At 42.0% G+C, this 27,596-nt stretch overlaps 1 protein-coding gene across 9 annotated transcripts in view; it reads left to right on the top strand.

Annotated features, from left to right (window-relative positions):
- The first annotated feature begins 2,285 nt into the window (after positions 1 to 2,285).
- Positions 2,286 to 27,596, top strand: part of JAKMIP2 (janus kinase and microtubule interacting protein 2) — a 64,995-nt gene continuing 39,684 nt past the window's right edge. For 8 of the 9 annotated variants that reach the window (XR_012837703.1, XR_012837701.1, XR_012837700.1 and 5 more), the window contains exon 1: positions 2,286 to 2,436. The gene's annotated coding sequence lies outside the window, so the exon portion shown is untranslated. Of the gene's footprint in view, positions 2,437 to 8,767; positions 8,830 to 27,596 lie in introns of those variants that run through there. The other variant, XR_012837702.1, reaches the window with a different exon arrangement.

Genomic DNA, 27,596 nt, shown 5'->3' with positions numbered 1-27,596 from the left:
ACTCTGCCCCAAGCCTGTAGCGTTGCCTGGGGTTGTTGTGACTGAAGTGCAGGACCCAGCATTTGGCCTTGTTAAACCTCATACAGTTGGCCTCGGCCCATCGATCCAGCCTGTCCAGACGCCTCTGCAGAGCCTTCCTACCCTCCAGCAGATTGACACTCCCTCCCAACTCAGTGTCATCCACAAACTTACTGAGGGCGCACTCGATCCCCTCATCCAGAGCATTGATAAAGATATTGATAAAGATATTAAACAACATTGGCCCTGGGGAACACCGCTTGTGACCGGCCACCAGCTGGATTTAACTCTGTTCACCACTACTCTCTGGGCTTGGCCTTCCAGCCAGTTTTTTACCCAGCGAAGAGTGCACCTGTCTAAGCCATGAGCCACCAGCTTCTCTAGGAGAATGCTGTGGGAGACTGTGTCAAAGGCTTTACTGAAGTCCAGGTAGATAACATCCACAGCCTTTCATTTATCCACTAGGCGGGTCACCAGGTCACAGAAGAAGATCAGGTTGGTCAGGCACGATCTGCCTTTCATGAACCCATGCTGGCTGGGCCTGACGCCCTGGTTGTCTTGCACACACTTGGTGAGCGCACCCAGGATAAACTGTTCCATAACCTTCCCCGATACCGAGGTCAGGCTGACTGACCTGTAGTTCCCCGGATCCTCTTTCGGGCCCTTCTTGTAGATGAGCGTCACACTGGCAAGCCTCCAGTCATCTGGGACCTCCCCTGTTAACCATGACTGTTGATAAATGATGGAGAGTGGCTTGGCAAGCTCCTCTGCTAGCTCCCTCAGCACTCTCAGGTGGATCCCATCCGGCCCCATAGATTTGTGAGCGTCCAGGTGGCATAGTAGGTCATGAACTGCTTCCTCCTGGGTCATGGGGGGTTTATTCTGCCCTCTGTCCCTGTCTTCCAGCTCAGGGGGATGAATGTCCCAGGGGCAGCTGGTCTGACTATTGAAGACTGAGGCAAAGAAGGCATTAAGTACCTCAGCCTTTTCTTCATCCTCGGTGGCCATGTTCCCCTCCGCATCCAATAAAGGATAGAGATTCCCCTTTCTTTTTCTGAAAGATTTCACAGTAAAGGTTTGAAACACTGGCACTTAAAGTGAGGCCTAACAACTACCTGTTAAGGGGGACTCTGATGGAACTTGGTGTTCAGGGTGGAGGAAAAAAATAAAATTCAGACTTCGTCACTAGTTTTGTTCTGATTTTGCCACTGACCAGGGAATCACTTTTATAGAATGGAGATAATCTGCAAATCCAGTACCCAGCTAAAGTATCTTTTAGTTTTTACAAATTTTTTTCCTGCATGTTGCTGTCGTTAGAAAAAACCCAACCAAATCCCACATTTGTCTTCAGTTTGTCCACAAAAAGAAGAGTCTATTTTTGCAGAAAAACTAACACCTTATGTGACAAGGTCTAATAGCTATGCTTATCTTCTCTGTAAAGTGCCCAAAGGATAATGATTGGAATTCTTGATATATTTATTGTCAGCCTACCAACCTCTTTCAGGGATATCACTGTCAGTCTTCAGAAGGATGGAGATGAGGAAGTGTCTGAAGAACGCAAAGAGCAGAGGCTTCTGCGGTCATTGTTTGCATGACTGCCGCACTGATGTTTGGGCTATGCAAAAGTGTGACTGCTTTCGCAGTTAATTCAGATGTATAAACAGTTCTGATTAACTCAGTCTGGGCTGGAGTTTGTTCCCCAGAACATTATGGTGCCTTTCCGTTGAGGTTCACGGCCTCATGGTCTAACACCCATCCTGTTGACAGCTTGCTCCTTCTTGAAGGCATTTTTTTGGCCTAGGGTGCGATTTCAGGTGTGGGGATGTTGGGCCCTCTCTCGCTCCCGGTCTACACAAGTTTTCTAAGGGAGAGCTCCCAAGCGCCGTGGCCCCGTAGACTGTGGTGGTCGCCCAAGCTCTAGTCCGAGGGCTACGGCCTGTCACCCTCAGCGAGCGCCCGGTCGGCGTCGCCAGGCCCACCCTGAGCGGCTCTCACACTGCCCGCCGGGGCAGGGCGTGCACGGCGCCCTGACAGACCCCTCGGCCCCGCTGGCGGAGGGGTCAGCTCCCGCCGGTGGCCGCAGTGCGGCTCGGGGTGCGGCCGGAGCCCCTCCGCGGGTGCTGCCACCGCCTCCCGCCGCCGCGGCTGCCCCGCGGCTCCCCTCGCCGCCGCCGCCGCTCACCGTGCCGCGGCGTTGCCATGGCGGCCGGGCGCTGCGGCGGCGGGGCGGGGCCTGCCGCAGACCCCGGCCCGGCAGCGCAGGCCTCCGCCGCGGGGAGGCGGCGGGGCGGGCGCCCGCCCTCAGCGTCGGCGCGCAGGAGGCCGGCAGGGCCGGTGCTGGGCGCTGCGGCCGCCGCGGCGGCGGGAAGATGGATGTGTCGTGCTTGTCGCTCGGCATCCTCTCCTGGCCGCGGCACGGTGAGTGGTGGCGGCCGGGAGGGTCGCCCGGTCCCCGCGGCGGCGGAACAATGACTTCGCCCAGCTGCGGGGGGCCGGGGCGAGGGCGGTGGCGCGGGGCGAGGGGCCGGGGCGGCGGCGTGTGGGGGAGAGGGAGCGATGGCGGTGAGCTGGAGGTGATGGGGAGGCGGGGAGGCGAGCTGGAGTGGTGATGGAGAGGAGATGGAGGGAGAGGTGTGGCAGGACGCAGCCCGCAGCGCCGTGCCGGAGCCACCTCAGCCTCTCCCCGGTCCCGCACTATTGTGTTCCAGGTTGGTCATTGTCTTGCCTTCCCGTGCTGAGTGCGGTGTGCTGGGTGGGATTGCTGGTTACAAAGGAAGGGATTTTTCCAGGGCTGAATGTGATGTGCGGACACTGCAGCCGGCAGAGCCTGGGCTGGGCCTCGGTGAGATGGCATCTGGGGGTGGGCAGTCAGCGCAGCTGAGCGGAGAGCAGCTGTAAAGGCACTCCCCTGGTTTATTTTTACTCGCGGTGCATCTTTGCCTGTTCCATTATACGCACAGCATTGCACAAGGCTTCTTGCTGAGCGTGTCTTTTTAGAGATGCACCTGTGTGTGTCTTGGGGTGTCAGGGTTGGTGTGTTTGTGGACGTGTGGGTGAAGACCCTCTCTTGTAGACACACACCCCGCAAGATGCATCTCTTTGTACGTGCAACACATGCCTTGTTTCACAGCCATTAACTGATGAAACATGCCACTTGGGCTGATGTGCAATTTATTCTTAAATTACCGGATTGCTGTTCCTCAATTTCATTATGGCTACTTAGGACAGATCTAGATTGTACATTTGGGCTATCTTACGGCATTGAATATTTATTTGTAGTCTGTTTCTGTTTTTTGCTGTGAATGCAAATATATAGAAGATGCTGAGTATACCTTAGAACATAGAGAAGTACATATTTTAGAAGTTTAATTTTAACCCCTGTAAGAAAAAAAAGAATGAGATGTATTTTTAAAAACATTTGCATTCTGATACTGTCCTGTGCATCCCTGTAAAGTGATACATTGGAGTCCCATTTTCAATATCTCTGATGCGCTGGGTCAAATTCTGCACTGGTGCTCATATCATGCCTGGTCTAGCAGTCTGAGTGGCTCACCAGGAGAATGTTTTGCCCCTTTTCAAGCAATAATGTGAGGTTTATTGCTTCTGCTCTGACTCAGGTTTTGTTTCTATTGATCTGGCCTGCTGCTCTACATAGAAATTTCAAATCCAGGCCTGCTGTGCTGTAAAGGCTAGCTTTGCTGGCACTTGACCAAGTTTAGATTGATGCTTGAGTGAGGTAGATATCTGGTGATTCTAAGAGGTTCTCTGGAAATGGTTATGATATTGGTGAAGTCTGAGAGTGGTTAGCTGGTAATTGTTGAAGAGGGGGTAGAACATGGGTGCTGTAGAACATGTAGTTCTGTAGCAATCGAAAGACAGCATGGGTGCCTCAATACAAGAAGGACATCAAGCTGTTAGGGTGTGCCCAGAGGAGGGTGGCCAGGATGGTGAAAGGTCTTGAGGACAAGACTTAGGAGCAGCGGCTGGAATCACTTGGTTTCTTCAGCTTGGAGAAGAGAAGGCCAAGGGGTGACCTCATCGCAGTCTACAACTTCCTCAGGGGAGGCAGCAGAAGGGAAGGTGCTGATCTCTTCTCTCTGGTGACCAGCAGTAGGACACAAGGAAATGCAATGAAGCTGCACTGGGGAAAGTTGAGATTGGACATTAGGAAAAGGTCCTAAACTGAGAGGATGGTCGGTCCCTGGAACAGGCTCCCAGGGAAGTGGTCATGGTACCAAGCCTGTCAGAGTTCAGGGAGCATCTGGACAAGGCTCTTAGTCATATGGTTTAGTTTTAGCTGGTCCTGCAAGGAGCAGGGAGTTGGACTTGATCATCCTTATGGGTCCCTTCCAACTCAAGATATTCTGTGATTCTAATCAAGTTAATGGGGTTGCAGCCTGTTCCACCCTTGCTTCCCCAGTGAACAAAATCCTGAGGAGGAGCCTCAGGGAGAAAAGGCTGGAAAGTTTCCGTTGGGATTTCCATAGGAGTTGCCTGGTGGAGGTGGCTGCCAGGAGCTGTTGATGTGATTGTGCCTTTGGCCTTGTCCCATTCCCAGAACTGTGGCAGTGTGGTGGACTGCTGGGATTTTCTGGTTGTCAGCACAGCTCCAGCCAGGAGCAGGCTGCCAGTGACAGGTGCTGCAGCCTTTCTGACTTGCTGATCTTGGACTGACTGTTCTGTTAGTGCCTAAGGCGGAGAGACATGGCCCTCACCTTGGAGATGAATTCAAGCGAGGTATTTCCACAGTGTCCAGAAGCCTAACTTCAGATTCTGTGATGTTGCAGATACTAATGCATTGCCTCAACCTCCCTTCTGATAACCTTGTCCCTGTCACCTTTCAGTGGCTTCTGATAATCCCTCTGCTTCAAGAGGCCATTCCCAGCTAAATAATCTTCTGAATAAGAAATTCTGTATCCTACTTATTAGGAACTGGACATAAGGTACAACTGAAACATGACTGTGTGTTAACGAGTTGATTGGCTATTGTAATTTGTAAATCTTTGCTGGGTTCTGCTAGACATTTTATTTTCAAGACCTTAGTGTAGCTGGAAAGATGCTGCATAATTTCTCTGTCATTGCAAAGGATAAGTGGCTCAGGGTATTCATGTCAGGAAAATGCTGTGAAACATAACTGGCAAAAGGATGCCCAGAATAATTTTAAATTTTGATTTCTATTAGTCCATTTGATAGACAGTTGATATTGTGGTTTAAAAAGTGTATAAAAATAGTCCTTCAACTGTAAAAAAGGTATGGTGATGGATACTACTGTCATAACGCTGGTATAACATAGGTGTAACTTGAGCAATTGAAATCCAAGTAGTTTGTTAATTATAACTTTTTTTGTTTGTTTTAATCTCTTATTTTGAACCAAACTATGGGAGACTGAAGATGCTTACAACTTGGCTTTCACTACTGAGTCATGGTCATTTTTAATTGTGGTCAATATTTATGCTTTCTGTTTGCTCTGTGAAATTGTGAGGCAGCAAAATAGTCCTTTACCAGATACCTGAATTTTGGATTGCTTTCTAGTCACCATTCTTTGTATCTTCTGGGTTCTGTCAGATTTCTTTTTAATCTTTGTGCATGGCAATGCAATATTTGGGTTACAAGACTGCAAAACAAATGCTTTGGTTTTAAAAAATAATTATTTTACTATTTATAATGGCATTTTTGCATTATGTGTTTCTAAATCAATAGCTTGCTCAAATTCCCAGCAGGTAACCTCTTCAAAGTTCATCTATAAATCTCTATCACTTGAAGATCTGGTCTTTAGCAGATTATAGCAAATTTATCTTGCCATCCTCAGAGATGCAGTCTCTGCTGCCTTCTTTTTAGTAATCATCTACAACTGTGCAATTCTCCGTGTCATCAGCGCTCACGATCCAGAATCCATGAGGGTAGAAAAATGTAAATTTTTTTTTTTTTTTTTTTTTAGTACTTCTAGTTCCTGTATCTTGAAGGTCCATTTAAATTTCTCCTTTAAACTATGAGGACTAGAAATCTTTGTTCCAGGAGGTGGGACTTTAAATAGAAAATTCAACAGCGTATTGGAAGAGTCATGAAAAAGCTCTATAGTCTAGCCACACTGAGCATTGTCAAGATAAATGAGTGTAAATACAACCTCTGAAAATGACAGAAAGTGTGGATCACAGTTTGCAATTTGGATTCTAAAACATCCAGTGAACTTAAAAATAACGACATGCAAGCACTTTCAGGAATTCAGGCTTTCAGTTCATCTCGCTAAAATTTATGGTGCTGTATGCTTTGCTTGCCATGCATTTGGGTCACTGGGTGGGTAGCTGAGAAACTGTCACACCTCCTGTAACCTTTAGGACCTGTGTTTTATCTGGAAGATCACAGCCAGTTCCCTATGTTAAATAGTCTGAATCAGCTGTTGTCAGAAGAGAGGCAAAGTGAACTGATGTATGTGACCATCCACATAGCACAGTTAAACAAGAAAGAGGCAAACAAATGCAGCAAACCTTTTAGTACATAGCTGCATAATGAAATCCTCTTAGCTAACAGTTTAACAAACACCAACAAATAAGGAATACAAATGAAGTCTGGATAGACCACAGTTGCATTTCTAACTTTGGATGAAATGTAACTCTGTGATGAATGATAAAGCAAACTGATGTACCTGAGAAAACTGTTTAGATAGAAGAGCTGGTGTGGTATGCCAAGTCTTCTTTTATGTTGAAAATGATAATGCAAAGTATAACATTATCTCAGATTATTTTATCAAAAATAACAAAGTGAATTCTTTGAATTAATTGAGAACAGCTGATCTTAAAATGCATGTTGTCTCCTATTTTCACTTTATGCATTCCTCCCATCTACACGTAGGAGGTAATATCTCACAGTTACCATTTAACACCTGTACTCAATTTGTCAAGCTATTTGTTGAATTTTGTTAAAATTGTTTATTATAGTATTCTTTTTGAGTGTTTAGGCAAAAGACTTGTTAATGTTTACACTGCATAGACTGTAAACAAAAGGTCTAAGTAATATGGAAATTAAAACTGAAAAGAAGCAGCAGCAGCAGTTGAAAATTGCACTGAGGTTCCAGGTGGTTTAGGGTAATCAATAATGAGTGACAGCAAATAAAGTTGGGAGAAATGGGGGAGTCAGGGCTTCTGGATTTTTTTTTTTTTTTGCATGTGCACTGTCTTGCTAAAATTCACTAAGTTGATTTTCTTTTAAAATGGATGCAGAAATGTTTTTCATTATTCATTTCTATGGTGTATGCAAAATCCTTAGAACTCTTAATGTTACAGGTGATAGTAATTAATAAGAATCAATACTATACTGTTTTGCATGTATTTGGGGTAGGCTTGGTGTACAAATATTTTAGTGATGAATTTTAAAAAGATTTAGAATTGTATTAATACATAATACACACTTACATTTTTGTGAACGTGAATGTTATTTTTGTTCTTGAAGTTCTGTTATTTGTAGATAAGTCATTGAGTTTTTTTACGCTGTATTTATTTGTACTTAATATTTAAGGTTCTGCAAGCTGCTATATTCTCTCTCTGTGCATTGGTGAGGAACAAAATGAGATGCAGTCATTTTTGGATGATCAGCTAGGAGAATCTGCTTTAATTTAATACAACCCTTAGTAATATCCCCTTTTCATCTCCCGTCTCTGATGGGGAATTATAATCAGTTATAATCAGTGTTAGACAAACTAAGAGTATATGGGGACTCTTGCACTTGAAGAACACTGAGTAATTTACAGCTGAAAGAACAATTGTGTTGGTTACTATTTGGTAGCTTATAACTAAGCAAGAGGTTGCATTAATTAATTTGGAAATGCTTTTAAGAATGAGCCTGTAAGTTTAGAGTGAAACACTTACTGGACACAGGGGCACGACATAGCTAATAAGCATCCATGCATATCCAGTGGTAAGTATTACTGACCTAGTGGTATTCAGCCCATGTTTGCAAGGTTCTGTGTTAGCAGATCCCTTCTGATTTGCGTCACACATTTTTGTAGGTCACAGCACAACCTACGTGTTGCTGTTTTCCTGGAATATGCAGTGAGTGTTGGTGATGTGTGTGGTAGCCTGTGTTAGGCGAACTCAATGAAGATGTAAGCATTGTCTTTTGGAAATGGATTTGAAATTATATACAATAGCTTAATGCATATTAAAATCTCTCAGAAATTACCATGAGATATTTTTCTGGTTTCAGATGCAGCCTTATTGGAAACATGTGTGTTCAAAACAGTATCCCGAATGTCTCATAAGTGAAATCTTTTAATTTTTTTTTTTTTTACTTTGCTACCTCATGTATGAACCATCATCTCAGCTGGGTTTAACGAGTGGTTTTGCATGGTTACACCTTTGCCAGCTGAGCATCCACCCCATCCAACCCTGCTTACATGGGAGGAGAATGCTGCTGCCCTGATCACTATTAGCTCATGCTTCCATTTTTAAAGCAGCAGAGTTCAGCTAAAAATCACCCTCTAAATTTCAGGGGCAGTTTTTAAGTAGTAAACTGTAAGGATAAATTCTACATTTAGCAGGAGTTTCATTTTATTTTGGCTGTTCATTAGTTGAGTCCTGTTCTTCCCATTATGAGTAGAGCTACGTAAGTCAGCATGTATGGTGTTACGTTGTATGTTTTAATTTGATTTGTTCTGTTGAGAGGGCAGGGAATGACAGTTACTTGTCCCTTAGCTGATCATTAACAGAAAAGAAGAATTCTGTGTTACCTGGTGAAAGTCCTGCTTTGGACCATTGTTAAAGAGCTCACAGACTCTAGGGATGTTGAAGGAACCTCTGTTCAACATATGATAGAAGGGTAAGAATCACAACAATTCAGAAATTAAAAAGACCAACTCTGGTCACAGTATATTCATAAGTGAATAATTGTGAGTGTTTCTAGTGAATGTTGCTTGTAATGCTTTTATTTTTAAAGGTAGCTTGACTCTAAAAGATGGATAGAAATGGATAATAGGATATTCGCATACGTGTTTCCATTTCTGCTGAAAAGTTGATGTAAAGAGACAAACTGCAATCCATGTTGGCTTAGTTTTTGCTGAGCTTCCAAGATAATGGACTATTCAGATTCTTTTCCCGAAAAATGGAAGGAAAGGGCAAGAGGGATATAGGACATGGGAAATTAGAGCAACATATACATGAGGTTCTGCAAGGCATTGATAGTGATATGGTGGGAGAAGAGAATGCACGTTTTCAAGTTATATTGAACTGCAAGCTGATAAGAAACTGCAAGATGGTAGTGATCTGGTTGGAAGTGAGGTGTGCAGAAAAGACAGCGGTTCATCGTAGAGATCTACATTGTTGAAAGTGAACGCAGGAGGCCAGAACGCAGATTTTTCTTACTCATTCTGACATCAATATTTACCTTTGTTGGCTATAGCAAGAGCTGAGCAAAAAATTACAAACACTTTCACAAGTTAACCCTCTTACTCTAAGTAGAAAATTTACTTAAATATCTGACAATCTTTGGTAGCGAACATAAAATATCCTCCTCATACCTGTAAGACAATAGATAACCATGTTTATGGCCTTAGAATGAAGAAAAGGAAAAGTTTCCAGGAGAAAGATGGGGCATGAACTTTCCCTCACTGTTTGGGTTTTTTAATTTTTTATATGCATTTAAATTAAATAAAAGATGGTTTTGCTGGCTTGTGAAAATCAAAATCAAAGAAAGCAGAGCCTGATACCATAAACTCTGGGAACTGCAACGTATCTCTTTCAGGCTGTAGGTGTTGTCCCTGGCAGTGGTTGAGTGTGACCCTACCTGCATAAAATACATTTACAAAAACATGTTTTTTGTCAACTAAGAATTGGCCTCGAATAATGCTCAAAGTAGAAAACCACTGAAATGTTTTCTTAGACCCCCATCTTGAATGAGCTGGGCAGGTTGATAGAGTTCATCCTTTTCCTAACAATCCTGCCATTCTTAAATAGTGTGTCTAATCTGTGTCCGTGTACATGTCATTCTGAAAAATATTGATTCCAGAAAACTTCCGTTTCCTTTCAGGATAGGGCAGGATTTCATATTTTCACTAGTAGTGTTCTTCTCAGTGTGCATTGTGTTATGGCAACTTCTAGGCAAATAATTGTATGAAAAAGAGACAGATGGCATTTTAGCCATAGAATACTAGAATATTGGTTTAACAAATCTCCTCAGCTTTGCTGCGGATAACAATAATGCTTCTGTCCCCTTTTGACTGTTTCCATGGAGCCGCCAGCAACTTGGATAGAGTGTTTTGGTTCATGTTTTAGAGCAAGGGCCAATGGTAATTTTAGCGTGAGTGGCCTAGCAGCACCAGATTCATCCTGTATTCCTTGTGCAGAGCCCCGAACCTGAAGGATATTGTGAGTTCAGTTCTGAAGGTATTTTAATGTTCCTGAAAATTATTGTGGTATTGATTAACAATCTAACTACAAGACTATGATTTTTTGTATAGTCAAAAGCAGGGGGTGGTTAGGATTTGTTCTGAAGAGCTGTTTATCACCATTTGGTGGAATAAAACACATGTAAGCTACTAGCACGTGAAATTTGCCGTGTCCTGACTATAAAAAGAAATACAGAACAGAATTGTATAAACACTGCAAATATTTGCAGTAAGTCTGAGCTAAGTTTTTTGGGTTGATCTTGGGATGCTGAGTTATGATTTCATACTAAAATAATATAAAACCATTTTCATTAGTCATATATTCTATGTGACCTAACACGCACAGCATAGGTGAAACCGGGTAAGCAAAAGCAAAGACTTAATTTTGGATTTATTCAAATCCCACTAGCAAAATGAGACAGGCTTTGGAGAGATAGGGAAATGTGTATGGCCAGTGTTCCCCTTGTAGCTAACAGAATTGTTGCAGTGATAGGAATTGGCTTATGTGGAAATGTTATTTCCTAAAAATATCACTTAAGAGCAGGTGAACAAAGAAGCATGAATCCCATCTAGCTACTGGGGTGAAATTTCCAGCAGGTAAGCACTGGAACTGATCCTCTAGTTCCAAGGGAGTTTCACTGTGTTGTGGGAGTAGAAAATATTTCTCAAAATTGTTGCAGGTTGTTGGCAGAGATGGTGAAGTAAACAAGGATTTGCTGAGGATGAAAAACCTTCACAGTGCTATTTGCATTAGTTTTCTTAATATGCATTAAGAACCGGCAAACTCAGGGAAGAACTACTAAAGGCCACAGAGTGTTGTTTGACTAAAGTTTGTGGAAGTTGTCTTTTTCTCTGCCATAGGGATGGATATCTATTTGTATCCCTGAACCACCATCAAGCTTGTCTAATTGATGCAAAGGTGTAACAGCTAGATTTGGTTTTTGACTTGCTATGTTCTGAAGTTCTAGTTCTAGAGTCAGCACTGGGATCTGGAGCCAGGGTGCTTGGATCAGCAGTCACGATTTGGAAAAACCCCTGATGTTAGGGTTAGCTAACCTTAATCCCAGCACCATTGTCTGGTGGACAGTTGGGTCAGTGGAGTTCTGAATTAGCATGTTAATAATTATCTTGGCAAGAGTTGAAATGCTGGCTCTGAGCCCTGAAGAAAACAAGTTTAAACTCATTAGAGTTTCTGCTTGTTCACATAGCTAAATCCACTTCACAGTGGAATGAATGTCATTCCCTCCTTGAGCAGAGCCAAGTGTCTGATAGCAGAGTTCTGGGAGGAGCACGCCTATGACTTGGGATGCCTATCTGCTCTTGCCCTTGCAAAACAGAAAATTAAAGAGTAACTGAAATTGAAATATGACCCTTAGAGCGAGCTCAGATGGGGCAAAATAAATAAAAGCCCCTTTAATTGCAATTTCAGATATAAGCAACTTGTTCAGTGGTGATAAAATGACTTGCCCATGTGACAAGTTCCTCTTTAGTAGAATATAGATATTACACAAATGAGACAGTTCAAGAATTCCTGATAGTCCCCCCCCTAATATTTTAGGTTATCCCCAGAAACTTCCTCCTGGTACTTTATGGATTTTGGAGGATACAGTCAGAGAATGGAAAGCTGTTCTGTTACTAGTTATCAGTTGATCCCTTGAAAGAGACAGAAGATAAGAGCTAGTGCTTGTACCAACTGAAGTATTTTTTTCCTTTGTAGTAGGGACTTCTGAGAAAGGTGAATATCAGTCTGAAGTACTGGGATTAAGTAAGCATACTCAGTCACATGTGCCTTCTTTCTCATTGTTGATGGAGCAGGTTGACATTAACAGTTCACTGAGGTATTAACTTTTAAATTGTGATTATTATTATTAATTTTTTTAATTTAGTGATTGTCAGTAGTACTGAACGGCACAGCGTGCACTCATGTTTCTGTTGTCCTCTCATGCACAGAGGAGCTGAAACCGACACCCCCCCCCGAAATCCTGAGTCCGTTGATACTTTTTCCTTTTTGATAAGCCTCACAATCATGTATACTAGTATGAATAGTGAGCAGATTTGCATTAAGCACCTTACTCTGTTGCTACAAGGAGAACGTTAGCACTTACGGAAATGCTGATGTAGTTCTGAACCGCAGGCTAGGTTCTGTGAGACCACAAAATCCAAACTTGGCAAGGGACTGGCCTGACAGTAACTTATGGAGGCAGAGTCCTTTGCAGAGTTAGCATGCAATGATGATTTGGTTATGAAATTTATGTTTGGTGATGCTGTACATTAGAATTCAACCTGATGAGGGTTTACTGCTTCTTCAGTCTGCTTTCATATCCCTGAAAGATGCGGGTCTTTCTTGCAACTCCGTAGATCAGCTTGAGAATGGAAGTTGGGGAAGAGCGGCTGCTATCTATTAAGATATTTTTTTTCCTTTATTCTGTAAAAGCTGTTCTGCCAAACAATTAGTTGATGTCAGATTTGGTAAATAAATGTTCACAAAACTAACAGGTGTTGCGAACTGAAGCAACCCTTTTGCTACAATTTTCAACAACATTTAGTTAGTGCTTGGTTTGATGGAGTTGCTTGGTTTTGACACAGCTGTTTGTTTGACATGGTATATAAATCAAAATAGTATTCTCAACAATGATGCATTGACTTCACAATAGCTGGGCAATTTAATGAGATACTTTGGTATTTCTCTTTTGGAAATATTGAAAGTTTCCATTTCTTTTCTGCTAGGCAGATAAATTCTTCATTTTCAAGATTTTGCACACTACATAAATTATGATACTTTTTAAAATCAGCTCTAGGTTTTGAGACTGTATTGAAATCTACTTAGATTTGACCCCTTTTCTTCCCTCCCCCCATCCTGCAGGACTTTCTATTTTTTTTTTTTTTTTTAATGCTGAGAAAGGAAGAGATTTAGAAATTACACAGAGAGGATTTGTCTTACAGTATTAATCATGATCTGGTCTAGAATTTCATGCCTTCAGACTCAATATGGTCAGTACAATTTTAGGAACAGATGCAACCCTCTCGTTAATAGGGTCATACTGTGAACTTATGGGGCTCTGTGAAGATCTTGATGTGTTGTGCAGATAATTATATTTTCTTTATTGATGATGCTGGGGTCTTTGAAGGGGACAAAGAAGTAAATAATGTTGACCAAGAAAATCATAGCGCTGTTAAATTTGGAAACAAAAAATACAAGCCTAATGTTTCTGATTACTTTTAGTGATATGACAAAATATTATACTTTTTCTACTGCACGCCAGTAAATATTCTTATGACAGTGGACTTCTATGTCACTTTTTAATGCATAAATACATGCTTGTCTCTTGGTTGGCATTTTGTGTTCCTAATTCTAGCTTAATCTATGCTTAAAATGACTGGTCTCTATTGTACCCATGCCATTGCTCATATTTAAGCTATTGCTTTCAAAAGTGATTAAGAATACCTGCTATCTGAAAGGAGCTATCCTACGTTGGAGAACTGCTCAATTTTTTGACATGTGCAAAGGTACACAGATGTCTAATCCTCTCTTGCCCTCATGGTATCTGGATGTGCTTTCTCGTCAATCTGGAATACATTTCTACCTCCCACAGACACGCGGACCTCTGAGAAGGGCATTGGCCATCAAGTTATTTGTGTTATGCTCATATTTGAGATACGTTAACCATTGAAAGATGTCAAGTTAGTGGCTGCTGAAGCTGCTTATTTTTGACTTCTATACAGGCAAATGTGTTTTTAAAAACACCATATGCCCTTAGACCTCCTGGAGGACACAGCTGCCAAAACGACAATGTATTTTCCTTTGAGTCTTTAAAAGTGAATGCCTGAAGAGAATCTTTACTGGCAAATGGAGGCCATCTATCTGTTTCACAATTGTATAAACAGTACATATGAGATGTCCAGTAATTCTCCTAGATGAAAATTTCCTCCACAAAGTGTAGTTTTATATTTGTTAGTTAAGATTTTGATCACTAAAAAGAACTTCAAATCTTAACACAGATCTTTTCTATGCCCGAATAATTTCTTAGGGATCTGCATAGGCTTGAGGTGGAGATTCCATTTGGAGGAAAAAAAAATAATCTTCTGTGACCTCCTTTGCAGGTAGGAGAGACAGAAAGTAAAAATAATAGTTTTTAATGTTTTCATTATTTAAATAACTGTTTTCAAGGATCTGGAAAAAGGAGGTGAGGATGGCAGGGAACAGTCAATGTATTAGCAAGTAACTGAAGTATTTGATCCAGTTCTAGTAAAACATTGTCCTCTGTCACTTAAGACTCAACAGAAATAATCTATGTAGTGCTAAAGAAAACGGCATCAAATCCCCTGTGTATATATGGGAAGTGCCAAACTATTGCCCAGATTAGAAGTCTGCAAACTCAGTGATTCTATTAGTGAAGAATGCAGTGCTACCAAAAGGTTTTCTTGGAAACATGAAAACTTCAGGGAATCTTTTAACATCTAGCCAGAAAAAAGGACACTATCTTCAGGTCATAGAATCATAGAATGGTTTGGGTTGGAAGGGGCCTCACAGCCCATCTAGTTCTACCCACCCTGCCATGGGCAGGGACACCCTCCACTAGACCAAGTTGCCCAAAGTCCCATCCAACCTGGCCTTGAACAGGGGCAGCCACAGCTTCTCTGGGGAACCTGTTCCAGAGTCTCATCATCCTTATTATAAAAAAAATTTCTTCCTTATGTCCAGTCTAAACCTACCCTTTTTCAGTTTAAAATCATACATCTTTCCTATCTTATTACTGCAGTTGCATCTTAGCATCATGGGATACGATAAAATTACATGCAGCACATCCCTGTGTGGGGCTCGAAGTCCATGAATAACACTTCCTCACAATTATGCATACAGTTTATTTTATACTATTAGTAACAAATTAGTAGCAAATATGATAGTTGGCAATACGACTAATACTTCACAAAAAAACCCCAACACTTTATTTTATTACAGAAGTGGTAAAATAATTGGCGTGATTTACCTCCTGCATTGGAAAGGCAGAAAATATGTTAAGTACTTGAAATTCCACCACGTGGAATGAGATCATAAAACTGTGCCTGAGCAGAATTTATTCTGTTCTGCAATGTTTTGACCTGCTACTTCTTGATAAAACAAACAGTGTTGTGCATACCATGTTTAACTCCAGAAATCAGTACAATATGCCTAAAGCAGCTTGATATGCCTCATAAAACAGAAACCTGGGGTGATACAATTATCCAAAATACTTCAGTATATATTTCATATGTAGATATATGCTTTTATTTAAAACAAATAATTCTTTTAAATGTAAATTATAATAATGAGTCGTTGTAATTTCCCCCCCCCTTGATAAATTCATATCACACAAACAGAAACATAGGATTTCTCAAAAGCAAAGTTCAACCACTGTGTACTAGCTATAGCCTTCACTAGCTATTCAGCCAAAGCTACACTTAACTTCATAAGGGCAGCATTTCTTTCACTTCTTTTGCTTTGAATCCAAAGATACTTCATAGATCTCTTAGCTCAGATACCTTTTTCTTATCTGGAAAAAGAAATTTCTATTTTGAGAGGAGACTGCTGAGTCTGTTCTTGATTTTTCACAATAACACAGGGTGTTTAGGACTCCTATGGCTGGGTCTAATAAATCACCACTTTGAATTGTGGTACAATTATATTCATCTCCTTTAAAGAATGCAACACCTGTTAGTGAATATTTTCTATTCTTCTCTCCATCTTGCCCTGCACAGAGTTTTGTCTACTTTGTTCCAAGTTATTTTAAATTGAATCCCAGTCTAGTATGCCAAACACATCTGTAATTACAATACGTGTCTTCTAGCATTCAAGTTTGTGGTAAAGAAAGTGTAAAGAGCCCAAGCATGCATTGGAGAAATTACTCAGCAGAGATGAGAGTTGGGTACTTGTGCCCATCTTCAATATACATCTAGAGCAGACAATACCTGTACAGCAAGGGGGACTGTTCAATTATGTTTTACTTTAAACCTAATTTCATATTTAAACTTCAGTTGGGCTAAATGATACTTCTCTGGATCTCTCTTGGGAGAGGAAATTAAGATGGGTTATTATGAATAATCTGAATGCTGGTTAACACTGCTGAAGTGTTCTTAGTCAAACCAGAGTTATGAATTCTCAGCCTCTCACTACCCACCCATCACTACAGCATTCTAGTACATGTGTGGCATTGTTCGAAGAACAAGAAAAACCATCAGTACATTAATTTATTCATTCATCAAGATGAAAGGCAGTATGGCTGATTAAGATTCTAAGAGTAAATAGAAGCCTGTTTCATCATTTTTTTCCAAAGTCCCCAGACTCAACTGTAAGTATGTCTTATGAATTCACTTACTCTGGGAACATAATTGGTCTCCTACTTTCTGCTCCTGTTGCAGTCAATGGCAAAGTTCCCTTTTACTTTAGCACTGTACAGACATACTGGTAAAGCAGTTTTCAACTGAAGGCACTTTTTCATATTTCAAGTATGATTTTTTTAACTGCAGTTTGATAGACAAGTGGACAACTATTCCATGGGAGCTTCTTGTTTTAGGGAAGGAAAATGAAAACCTCAGTCCAACAGTTTTTCAATGGTTCTCTGTAGAGTTATTTCACACAAGTGTTCTCTGAGTTTTGCTATTTCAGATACCTCTTGTATTTGGTGGCCCTCATATTAGGCAGCTCTTGCATAACTAGCAGGGTCTTTCTTCTTGCTATAAATGTACAGCTATGCCCATATTCTTCTGTAATGAGGCCTGCTGTGAGATGCATTAATGACAGACTTAAGTAACTGTGATGACTGTTGTGCAGATGCATGCTGTACAATCAAAGTGGACAGCAGCATCCGAGGTTAGCAAAAGGGTAGTTCTTTCTGTCTTCTGGAAGGTACTTGTTCACAATTTGAATAGAATTTTTGAACAAGTTGAAAGATCACTGAGGCAGAGACTGCATCTTAATTTTTCCTCTGTCTTATCCCTACGGTATATAATAACTAACTGAGGAAACCTTAATTCTGAGGATTTGTTAGTGTGTGAGATCTGTGCTCTGGATTTGAACTGAAATATTATTGCTGAAGCAGGAACTTTTGTTCTAAAATGCAGGTTTGAATTCTGTAGGTCATATCCATCTCCATACATTAAAAGGAGATTTGTTACTGTGTTTTGCCTGCTTTGCTTTGTGATATTGATGGTAAATCCCATTTGATTTTCTGGCTAAACAAGGTCTGTGGTTGCTCTCCATTATAAAAAATGCACTCTGCAGCTGGAGCATGCCAGGTCTACGGTTTGCAAATGACCTTTCTCTATCAGCCTTAGTATTAAGCGGCTGTCATTATGCACTGATGCTGTCATTGTAGCACTCTAGAGAAGGACAGGGATGAGTAAAGGGCCACAAGAAGTTCTGTACTCTCAAATGAGAGTTTGGTCAGGTTCACTGGAACAGTCTCAAAATTCCCTCTTGGGTTAAAAAACAGGAAAATTAAGCTCTTTTCTTTCCCTTCCTTCTATTGATGCATGCAAGTTTTTGTTGAGTTAAACAGACTTTTATATTTGGAGGTCTCTATTTCTGTTTGAGCACAGGAGATTATGATTCTGTTTGTTTTGTACTTGAAGTAAGTAGAAAATGAAAATTAATGTGCAGCCTGACAATAATGCAGGAAAGCTTGCCTTAGCATCAGAGTGCTGATTGTTGTTCCTGCAAAGCTTCGTGACCGTTGGTGCAGTATTCACTATCGTCTTCTTTGCAGGCTTCATTTTTCAGCACTTTGCCCGTCTCCAAACAGACAAACTAGATTTTTTCCAACATTGCAAACCAAATCTCCAAGCATTCCCTCTGCTAGCCGCCACAACTGGGAATAATAATGCCATCAAATGGAAGTGAATACAGGGATGATGATGATTCTTGTCTAATGTCCAGAATTTTATTTTATACAGATAGCAACTAGATGTTAAAAACCTAATGGTTATATTATGGTGTAATATTGCCAATTCTTGTGTCATTTGTAAGCTAGGATCTTACCCTCCTGAAGGCATAGGCACTCATTTCTCGCCCTGTGACAGATTGTAAGATACTACATGCTAAAAATAAATCCTTGGGATTAACATCTTGCATTGCCTGTGCTTTAGATTTAGTGGCCAGTATCTTGCCTTATTCTGTAGCTAGATAGCATGATTTATTTGGAAGCGCAATAGCCTTAGAGGCTTTCTGGAATTATAAATGAAATAGAATATTTCAGTTGCAAGGGACCTACAATGATCATCTACTCCAACTGCCTGACCACTTCAGGGCTGACTAAAAGTTAGAGCATGCTATTAAGGGCACTGTCCAAATGCCTCCTAAACACTGAGCATCGACCACCTCTCGAGGTAGCCTGTTCCAGTGTTTGACCACCCTCTTGGTAAAGAAATGCTTCCTCATGTCGAGACTGAACCTCCCCTGATGGACACAGCTTTGACCCATTCCCAGGTGTCCTGTCCCTGGATCTCAGGGAGAAGAGATCAGCACCTCCCTCTCCATGTCCCCTCCTCAGAAAGCTGCAGAGAGCGATGAGGTCGCTCCTCAGCCTCCTTCTCTCCAAACTAGACAAACCTGGAGTACTCAGCCGCTCCTCACAGGACATGCCTTCCAGCCCTTCAGCAGCGTGGTTGCCGTCCTCTGGACGCACTTGAGGACCTTCACATCCTTCTCAAATGGCAGGGCCCATCACCACACGCAGCGTTCCAGGTGAGGCTGCACCAACGCTGAACACAGCGGGACAATCCCCTCTCTGGACTGGCTGGTCCTGCTGTGTTTGATACCTCCCAGGAGCCCTCTGGGCTGCCAGGGCACACTGCGGGCTCCTATTGAGCCTGTTGCCACCAGCGCCCCAGATCCCATTCTGCGGGGCTGCTCTCCAGCCACTCCTCTCCCAGTTTAGACTTGTGTTGGTCATTATTCCTTCCTGGGGGCAGAATTCAACAGGATAGATGGGACTAGATCATCAAAAACAATGCATCTTTGTTACTTGAGCATCTGACCCGCTACTTAGACATCAGCTGCTAAAAGTCCTCTTGGATGTGGACTGGAAAAAAAGAAGCCACCAAGCAAGAGGATGTGGTAGTTAATCTGTTACTGCTGTCTTAGTTATTGCTAGGACCTGAACTGGAGGTTTCTAGTTCTGAAACTTGAGATGTTAAAGTGTACACCCAGGGATGCAGGACCTGACTATTTATATTAAAACTACTTAGACCATTAAGAGTGAGGACAGGACTGGTGCTATTTTTGAAAAACTGTCCCCACTTCACAAGGGAGTGAGGGCCCAGACAGTGCTGAGAATCCCTTGTGAATGTTTTGGCACACTATTACCTTTATAAATCTGGTCATGCATTCCCACAGATGGTAGCTTTGGGAGGCTTCTGTTCTCTGTAGATCAGGCGCAGAGGGGAAAGCAAAATATATACTGAACAGTTATACTCTATTGCCACCTGTCAGAGCAAACAGCGTGCTGATGCATGGGATTTAAATACTTTGTATTTTTCCCAACACTAATGAGAAAAAAGTTTTTTTGAACTGATGATGTTTTTATTTGTTTAAAGGAAAATATTACAGCTGGAATTTTCATAAAGCCCTAAAAGAGTTATAGGCCCAAACTCCACTGAATATTTGGGCACAAAATATGCAGAGGAGGCATTCTTAGTCTATTTTTTGGGTCCATTTCTATTGTGTGTTTGAAGGCCAGATGACAAAAGAGTCATCGGGATGAGCTGATTTCTCTGCCCTTGCAAAAGGCTATTAGGAGCATGTGTTTGGTTTTAGTTTTGCCTTTGCTAGATGCCTGCACTGTGATCTCTACCACTTTGAATTAATGTAGGTTTCCTTGTTCCTCAGGAGGCGCAGCATGTGGTTTTGTTCATTCATAATCAAGGTTATTCCTGTGTTGAGACTTACAAATTTCATGTGTAGAGGACAAACAGCCCAAAACTTATTCAGGAGTGAGTCAAATTTAGCTCATGAGACGCTTTGCTCTAAGGAGGGTTTATGCTTTAGGATGTGTTTTAAAGGTATTTTGATTGATTCTCTAAATTCTGTGGAAACTGCCATGCTACTGCTTTTCTGAAAAATTACTGTTCAGGCTTGATCTCTGAGTCAGAATTCCAGCTGGGTTTCAGGGGAGCTCATTGCTACAGCCCTAGATCTAAACAGAAACTTCAGCGGGGCCTAAGCGAAGACATAGCTTCCAGTGCTGAGATGGGCCTGAGGAACACGCTCTGCAAGGCCTCCTTGGGGCCCTCTTGGATCCAGAGTCTTCAACTGTTCTTATTCCCACATCACCTAGATCAATTCCAATTTGCTGCATTTTTCTAAGTATGCTGAGGCCTTATTCCTCCTCTGGCCATGCTGTGTGGGGACCTAGAAAGTGCACAGAGCTGCAAAAAATCACCTCAGGTCTTCCAGTGGCGTGTAACCTGCTGCGCCACCGTAAGGCACTGTGAACCTTCACCTTCCAGCATGCTTACCTTAAGAGGTGACAAAAGTTTTAGACAAAATGATGTCTTATTTTGAGAACCATCTATTTCTGATAAAGGAAAGATGCCTAGAAACAAGTAATTTTTGGAACCTGCCCTCTGTGGTCAGAGTATTGCCATAGTCACTTGTGGCTGTTTGGTATAGCCGTGGCTGGCTGCGTCTCACACTCAGTGGAAAGCTGGGCTCCCGTGGCAGGAGATAGGTAGGCTCTGTCAGCAGGAAAAACTGCAGTGGCCACCTGGCACTACATGGCTCTCCAGGCCTGGTATTTTGGAGGGTCGATGAAAGAAGATAGTGCAGTGAGTGGTGGAGAGGAAGAGCTGAGAGAGATGGAAAACAAAGGGGCCCAGGCACGCGGAGCTGTGTCTGTATGGGCTAGTGGGTAGCTGCTTTTCCTTGGCTGCCTGGGAAGGCTGCAGTGCTCCCGAGTGCGAGCTTTTTTGTTTTGGAAACGCTGAATGCCAGAACCCATGTTCTCGTGCCTGGATGCCTGGGTGTACATGATTAGTGGTTAACTATCTGCGTGTCACCCCCATCCTCCCGGTCCCCCATATCCTAAACCAGCTTCCTTGGGGCACCGAGGAGGAGCATGTGAAGCTGTAGAATTGGCTGGGGCAGAGGGATTGCTGGGCCTGGTGTCTCTTCACTTTTTATTTGAAACTGATTCCCCATAAGAAAAAAGATTTTTCGTGGAATCCCAAGGAATTCCCAAAATATAGCAGCAGGTCTTTTTCAATTGAGATGAGTCATGGGAGTGCAACATAATTTTACTGTTTTTTTTAATACCTTGTTAGGCTGGTCCAATTCTTCTGAGTCACAAGTTGCCAGTGAAACCCTCCTGTGTTGCTCATGGATGTGACAGTTTAAACGTGAGGTCAACAGAGAGAGTAAAGTATGTCCTTGTCCCACAGAGGATAATGTGCCCAGGATTATTTCCCAGAGGCCAGAAGGAGCTCAGGACTACTGTTTTAATGGTGGCTTTGAGCTGATGTAGCTTTGCATTGTTGACAGTTTTGAAATTCTTAGACAAAGAAAAACTACCAAGTAACTACTATGTGGAAAAGACATAGCCTGAAGTTATGCCATTAGATCTATGCACTTGAACATAGGTCTGTATGTCTAGCCACACATAAAAGGTGTATAACATAGTGTTTCCTGGGGCAGGAGCAAAATTGGCATTAGGCGTATTATTTTCTAAGTGCGTGACCTTGACCCTCTTTGCACCCACAGCCAAGTTATGTCCACTATGTTTGTCCTCTACATTAAGTTAATTTTGCACACATAATTTAGGCATGCCATTTCAGGTGGATCTTGTACGTAATTCATAGAAGAAACAAACCCATGGTTCAGAAGACAAAAATGGTCTGGCTAGATTCCTCTAATGTATTTTATTACAGTAAAACAAGATAAAATGGCTAAGATTCTTACTACAAATGGGGAGAGTCAAGTAGGGAACTGTTGCAATGCTGTAAGAGAACGATGGCCTCAGTTATTTTCCTGCCAAGGCCCCAGGCAATTTCTGTAATAGAAATACAGGCTCGCCTGTCACATGTGCAAACTAGAGCATATATGCCTATGGCTGTTGGATTGGTACATGCTCATGCCTCTTCATACTCGGCTGTACTTCCCCGATAAAGAGTGTGTAGTTTCTCTTGTGCTTGTGCTGTTATTCCAGTGAGACTGGGAAGGCATTTTTCTGAAACTTGTCTCATTCATTGCAAACCAAAACAGAGAAAGGAGCCAATTTTGAGCCTTCAACTCCCACGACAAAGGCCTTCGCTAAAGACAGATTGTTTTGAAATAGCCTGACCTCCAACTTATCAAATTAACATTCAGTATGATCATAGTGATTTTTACGTATTTACAGGGGAAGGCAGCAAGAGGGCTTTCTACTGATAGCTTTTTTGGAAAGCATCTTCCGCATAACTGTAGAAACCACGATATATACATGGAGCATTTCCCCAGATTCACCTGTGGACTGCCTTGGATATAAGACTCTAGTTCAGTGCCCCTACTTGGGGCTGAGCCTGCGTGGTGGTTACACTAATAAGGGTGTCCAGTGAAACGTGTCTGAGTGCAGTTTGCATGAGCTTCTAGCCTTGAAAAATACAGTGGGAAGGCTTTCATACATACTAAGCTCCACCCTGCCCCAAACTTTCAAGTATCTTTAGTAGGATTGTTTTGTCCTGGATCCCTTTAGATCAGGGAGTGTGACCTACCTTTTCCTGGTGTGAATAAGCAAGCATGTGTCTGAACTGACTGCAAAGGCAGCTTCAGGAGACAAGCCAGGTGGGAAACCTATGTTAGCAGATGAGTCCTGCCTCTACTAATCCTTCTGGGTTGGCCTCACCACCTCAGAGGCTGAAGACCATTTAGCCTAAGATCATGGTAGCCTTTCATGTGAGCTTGGGGGAAGCGGCCTGTGGTATGTTCACGTCCTGCTAAGACTTGCAGTAGCAGCGGTGAGTCTGGGGTCTGACTGTGGCCATGAGTATGGCTGCCTGACTGAGGTCGATTTGGCTTCTCTTTGCCAAACCCAGTAGAATTCAGCTCTCAGCAGCCATACCAGAGCCACCTCTTCATCTGCCAAGGATTCTGATTGACTGCCCATGTACTCACAGATCACGTCTGTGTCTTGTGTTAAGGAATTGCTCAGAGAGCAGTTAACTGGGCTTTCCTGGGAAAGGGATGCCTGGCTTAAAAAGAAATTTGAAATGAAACAATCATTCCCAAGGCCTCAGCAGCAGGATATGCACTGCAAGAGGGAGGAAAAAAGTATTCGAAATTTGAAATGAAACGATCATTCCCAAGGCCTCAGCAGCAGGATATGCACTGCAAGAGGGAGGAAAAAAGTATTCAAAGCCAGCTACATTCCCCTGCTTTTTTATCTTCAGCCTGAAATTAGGTTTTAGGGCATAAGTAATAGGGAAATGAGTGATAGGAGTGGGTTTGGACTGTCCTTTGTATTCTTTGCTTCTGAGATCTAGGTGTAACCTGTGGAGGCTTTGTGCCTCTGTAGGGAGACCCATATACTTCATGGTCAAGGTGCTAGACATCCTTGACTGTTTTCCTGCTCTGGACAATATCATGCAGGGGCAATTTAGCAGAGAATAAAAGCATGAAAGCTACTGATGAAAATGATTAACTGATCCTGAACATTCTTGAAGCAGAGGCACAGGGCTTTGTAGCACTTTGGTATCCCCACCTACCTGAGAGCCCAGAACACTCTGATTCAATAGGGTAAAGTCTGTGGTGGTGAACTGCTCTTTTCTTCTTTCCAAGGTGTTTCTATCCCTAGGTGTCTCTTGTAAAGACAGAGAAAGGTATTTATCCACTTCTATAATATGCAAAGCCCGTTTTTGGAAATAAACTGTTAATTGGCTTGGAGAAAACAAAGCAACTTATGACTAGAAGAAAAAGGGAGAAAAATGGACTAGCCACAGATTATCATTGGGAGCAATGTTCAGAGCAGATTCCTTTGCTGCTTCAGATAAGGGATAATGGTGTTATCTGGGAGCACATGTAGGTAGCTGTAGTTTTCCTCTGTACTTTTGCTAGCATGTTACCAAACGCAGGTGTTAACACAAAGGTAACCTAGAATGCCATGGAAAAGAAAGAATTTAAAAAGGAAAGCATGGAAGCCTAAAGAAAATTAATAACAATGGGTGAAATTTGTAGGAAGGAAGGAAAATAGAAGATTAAAGAGGCTAGGTAGGAAGAAGCTTCTAGTGGGATTGCTCATCCTGTTGTACTTGTCTTGTTACATTCAGACTTAAAGATTACGGAGTGTTTTCCTCAAGGCATTTATGCTTTTTATGGCTTGTTTTGCCACAGGAAGCAGCACACCGTTATCTACACACTCAATGCTTGTCATACTATGAGAATAATATTTGCTTCAGACCTCTTGGAGTGTGAATATAAATAAACTTCTACCTGCTTATATCATGCAGCTAAGCTTGAATTGATCTTAAAAAAAAAACAACAAAACAAAACAAAAAAACCCCAAACCAACAAACAAACCTTGAAATTCAAATATGCCTTTTCACACAGTAGCATTTCTAATTTAAGTTCAAGTGTAGCCATGATCTCTTGCTGATAAATACTCCACAGCCTTATAGCAATGTGTTACTAATTCTTATAAAAAGTGTGGCAAATTCTTCAGTGAATTCATTTTGATTTTCATTCAAGATGCATCAACAGAAATGTGTGCAGCTGTTACTGCAGAATTTACTGGATGGATTTTCTGGGGAGAGGAGCAAAATAGAATCTTTCCTTGTGAGCTCCAGACTGAATGTATTATGCTTTAGGAATGGGTTTAATCCTGCCATCTTGGATGGAAGTCTGCATATAGGATTTTTTATTTATTTTTTTTTTTTAAGACTTCTTTTGCTTAACCAGAGGTTTTCATGGCTCCAAGGGCTCCAACAGTAATTCCTACAGATTATACTGACATGTGCTGGTAGGGGATAAAGCTGATAGGAGCTTCAGCTCATAGGATACTTCAGCTGCTATTGTACTTGGCAGTCATTCATCATAAATAATTCTGCCGGTCTTTTTGCTTACAGACATCTGACAGATGCTTCTAGCAATCTCTAAATAGTTGCATTGCCAAATAGACTACCAGGTTTTGAAACAGTTACTAGGGTCGCATTAGTCCCACAATCTGGGACTGCTGTGGTGTTTTTAATTTCCTTGAGTTGATATGGCTAATGGTATCAGCACTGTGCCCTGTGTACTTCATAGAAAGGTCTATATACTGAAGGCTGCATCCCACTGAAATCGAGGGAATTTATTTAGGGAACTAAACTTCTTCTCAGATGTAAAATCTAGAATTTGATCATGTGCACTGCTGAGAACCAATACATCTTATTGGCTCCCTTCCGTCCTTTGGAATTGAGAGTGCTCTGTGCAGTAAGGACATGGCAGCTGGAGAAATTAACCTCCTAACTTGCCTAGGTTGCCACAGCAGACTGCAGGGACAGTGCTCTTAAGTAATATAATTAGCACCCTGTGGGGAGTATGTGGTATTGCAGGATACTAGGGATTTTTATGAAAGGTTATTCCCTCACTGCAGTCTATGAGCAAGCATTGGTAATACAGATATTTAGAAATGCTTTGGCATAAAATTCAAACTTTATGCATTTAAAGCAGTATGATGGAGAACTGACAAAATCACTGGACCCTTCGCTCTGAAAGAATGGTAGGCTACCTTGACAGGTGAAAAGATACAACTTTGGGCATCTGAATTTCACAACGCTCTTTCAGTGAAAAAGAGTTCCACAGAAAGAAGATGATTCTTGCCTAAAATATTAATTTACTTAAATTAAATGGAAGTGCCAGTGAAAAAGCAGTTTCAGGGGTGTATTTTTTGACCAACCTCACTCTACCTATTTAGACCTGCTTTGCATAAAATAGAGTAATATATCTTTACAATTACATACCTCCCCATGTCTTAATGGGATACTCATTCAAATCAATAGACTAAATTTTAAAGGTTGGTCTGGTCCGTTATCCTTCGTGTTAGAACAGAAAAGAATATTTCAGTTGCAAGGGGCCTACAATGATCATCTAGTCCAACTGCCTGACCACTTCAGGGCTGACCAAAAGTTAAAGCATGTTATTAAGGGCATTGTCCAAATGCCTCATAAACACTGATCGGCTTGGGACATTGACCACCTCTCGAAGAAGCCTGTTCCCGTGTTTGACCACCTTCTTGGTAAAGAAATGCTTCCTCATGTCAAGTCTGAACTTCTTCTGATGCAGCTTTGTTTTTTTGCTGTGGATATGAGTACTGCTGTTTTGACATAAGACAGGTGAATTCCTGGGAGCAGTATTTCACCAGTTTGCAAGAGAAGGTGGAAGAGCTTATGCCTCTGTGACTCATCTCTTCTGCTTCTTGCATTAAACCCAGTGTTGATCCTTGTTTAATTACAATTGGTCTAACCAAACCCTATTTTGCTGTGATTTGGGAAAGAGAGAACATTTGTTAACCTGCTCTAGGTGATCCTGCTTTAGCAGGGCAGTTGGACTAGGCTATTTCCAGAGGTCCCTTCCAACCCCTACCATTCTGTGATTCTACCAGACACAGGTGAAAACTTAGCAATGTAAGAATTGTTTTTGTGTACTGTGCACCTGTCCCAAGATTTTGCATCAGTAAAACTTATTCCACACATCACTTCCACTGGGTGGCGTAAGAAAATGGCTGAAAATCACCATTGTACTTTTTGGTTTGGTTGTGGAGCAGTACCCTAGATAACTGAGTAGACCTCTTGTTGGATCTAAGGGTAAAATTTCCATGCAGGAGGTAGATTTTTTTCCTTTCTAATTACTGTGGTCTAACTGGCATCTCTTCCATGACTTCAGGGTTATTATTCTGTAGCTACACCAGTGCAAATAATCTTGGCATTATCAGAGGCATTTTGAGACAGCTGCCAAATGCTTTTATTAAAGAAAAAATTGGAAAAAAGTTTAAAGCTCTGGTATTGGGCACCGAAAACCACATTCAGACTGCAGAGCAAATGTGCCCCATAGCTTGCTGTGAAGTCTGGTTCTCCCGCCTGATGTCCAGGTCAAGAGACCCAGTAGGAATATGCTGTGGTTCTCTTCCAAACCTTGCAGCTCTCCTTTCAATGGCAGATAAGGTGAGGAAGTGATAATGTGACCAGTGGCGGTTACACTTCCTGAGCAGTCATTCCTGTTACT

Source organism: Balearica regulorum, chromosome 14, assembly GCF_011004875.1.
Source record: "Balearica regulorum gibbericeps isolate bBalReg1 chromosome 14, bBalReg1.pri, whole genome shotgun sequence".
Taxonomy (NCBI): Eukaryota; Metazoa; Chordata; class Aves; order Gruiformes; family Gruidae; genus Balearica; species Balearica regulorum.
This window is presented reverse-complemented; position numbering and strand designations above follow the sequence as displayed.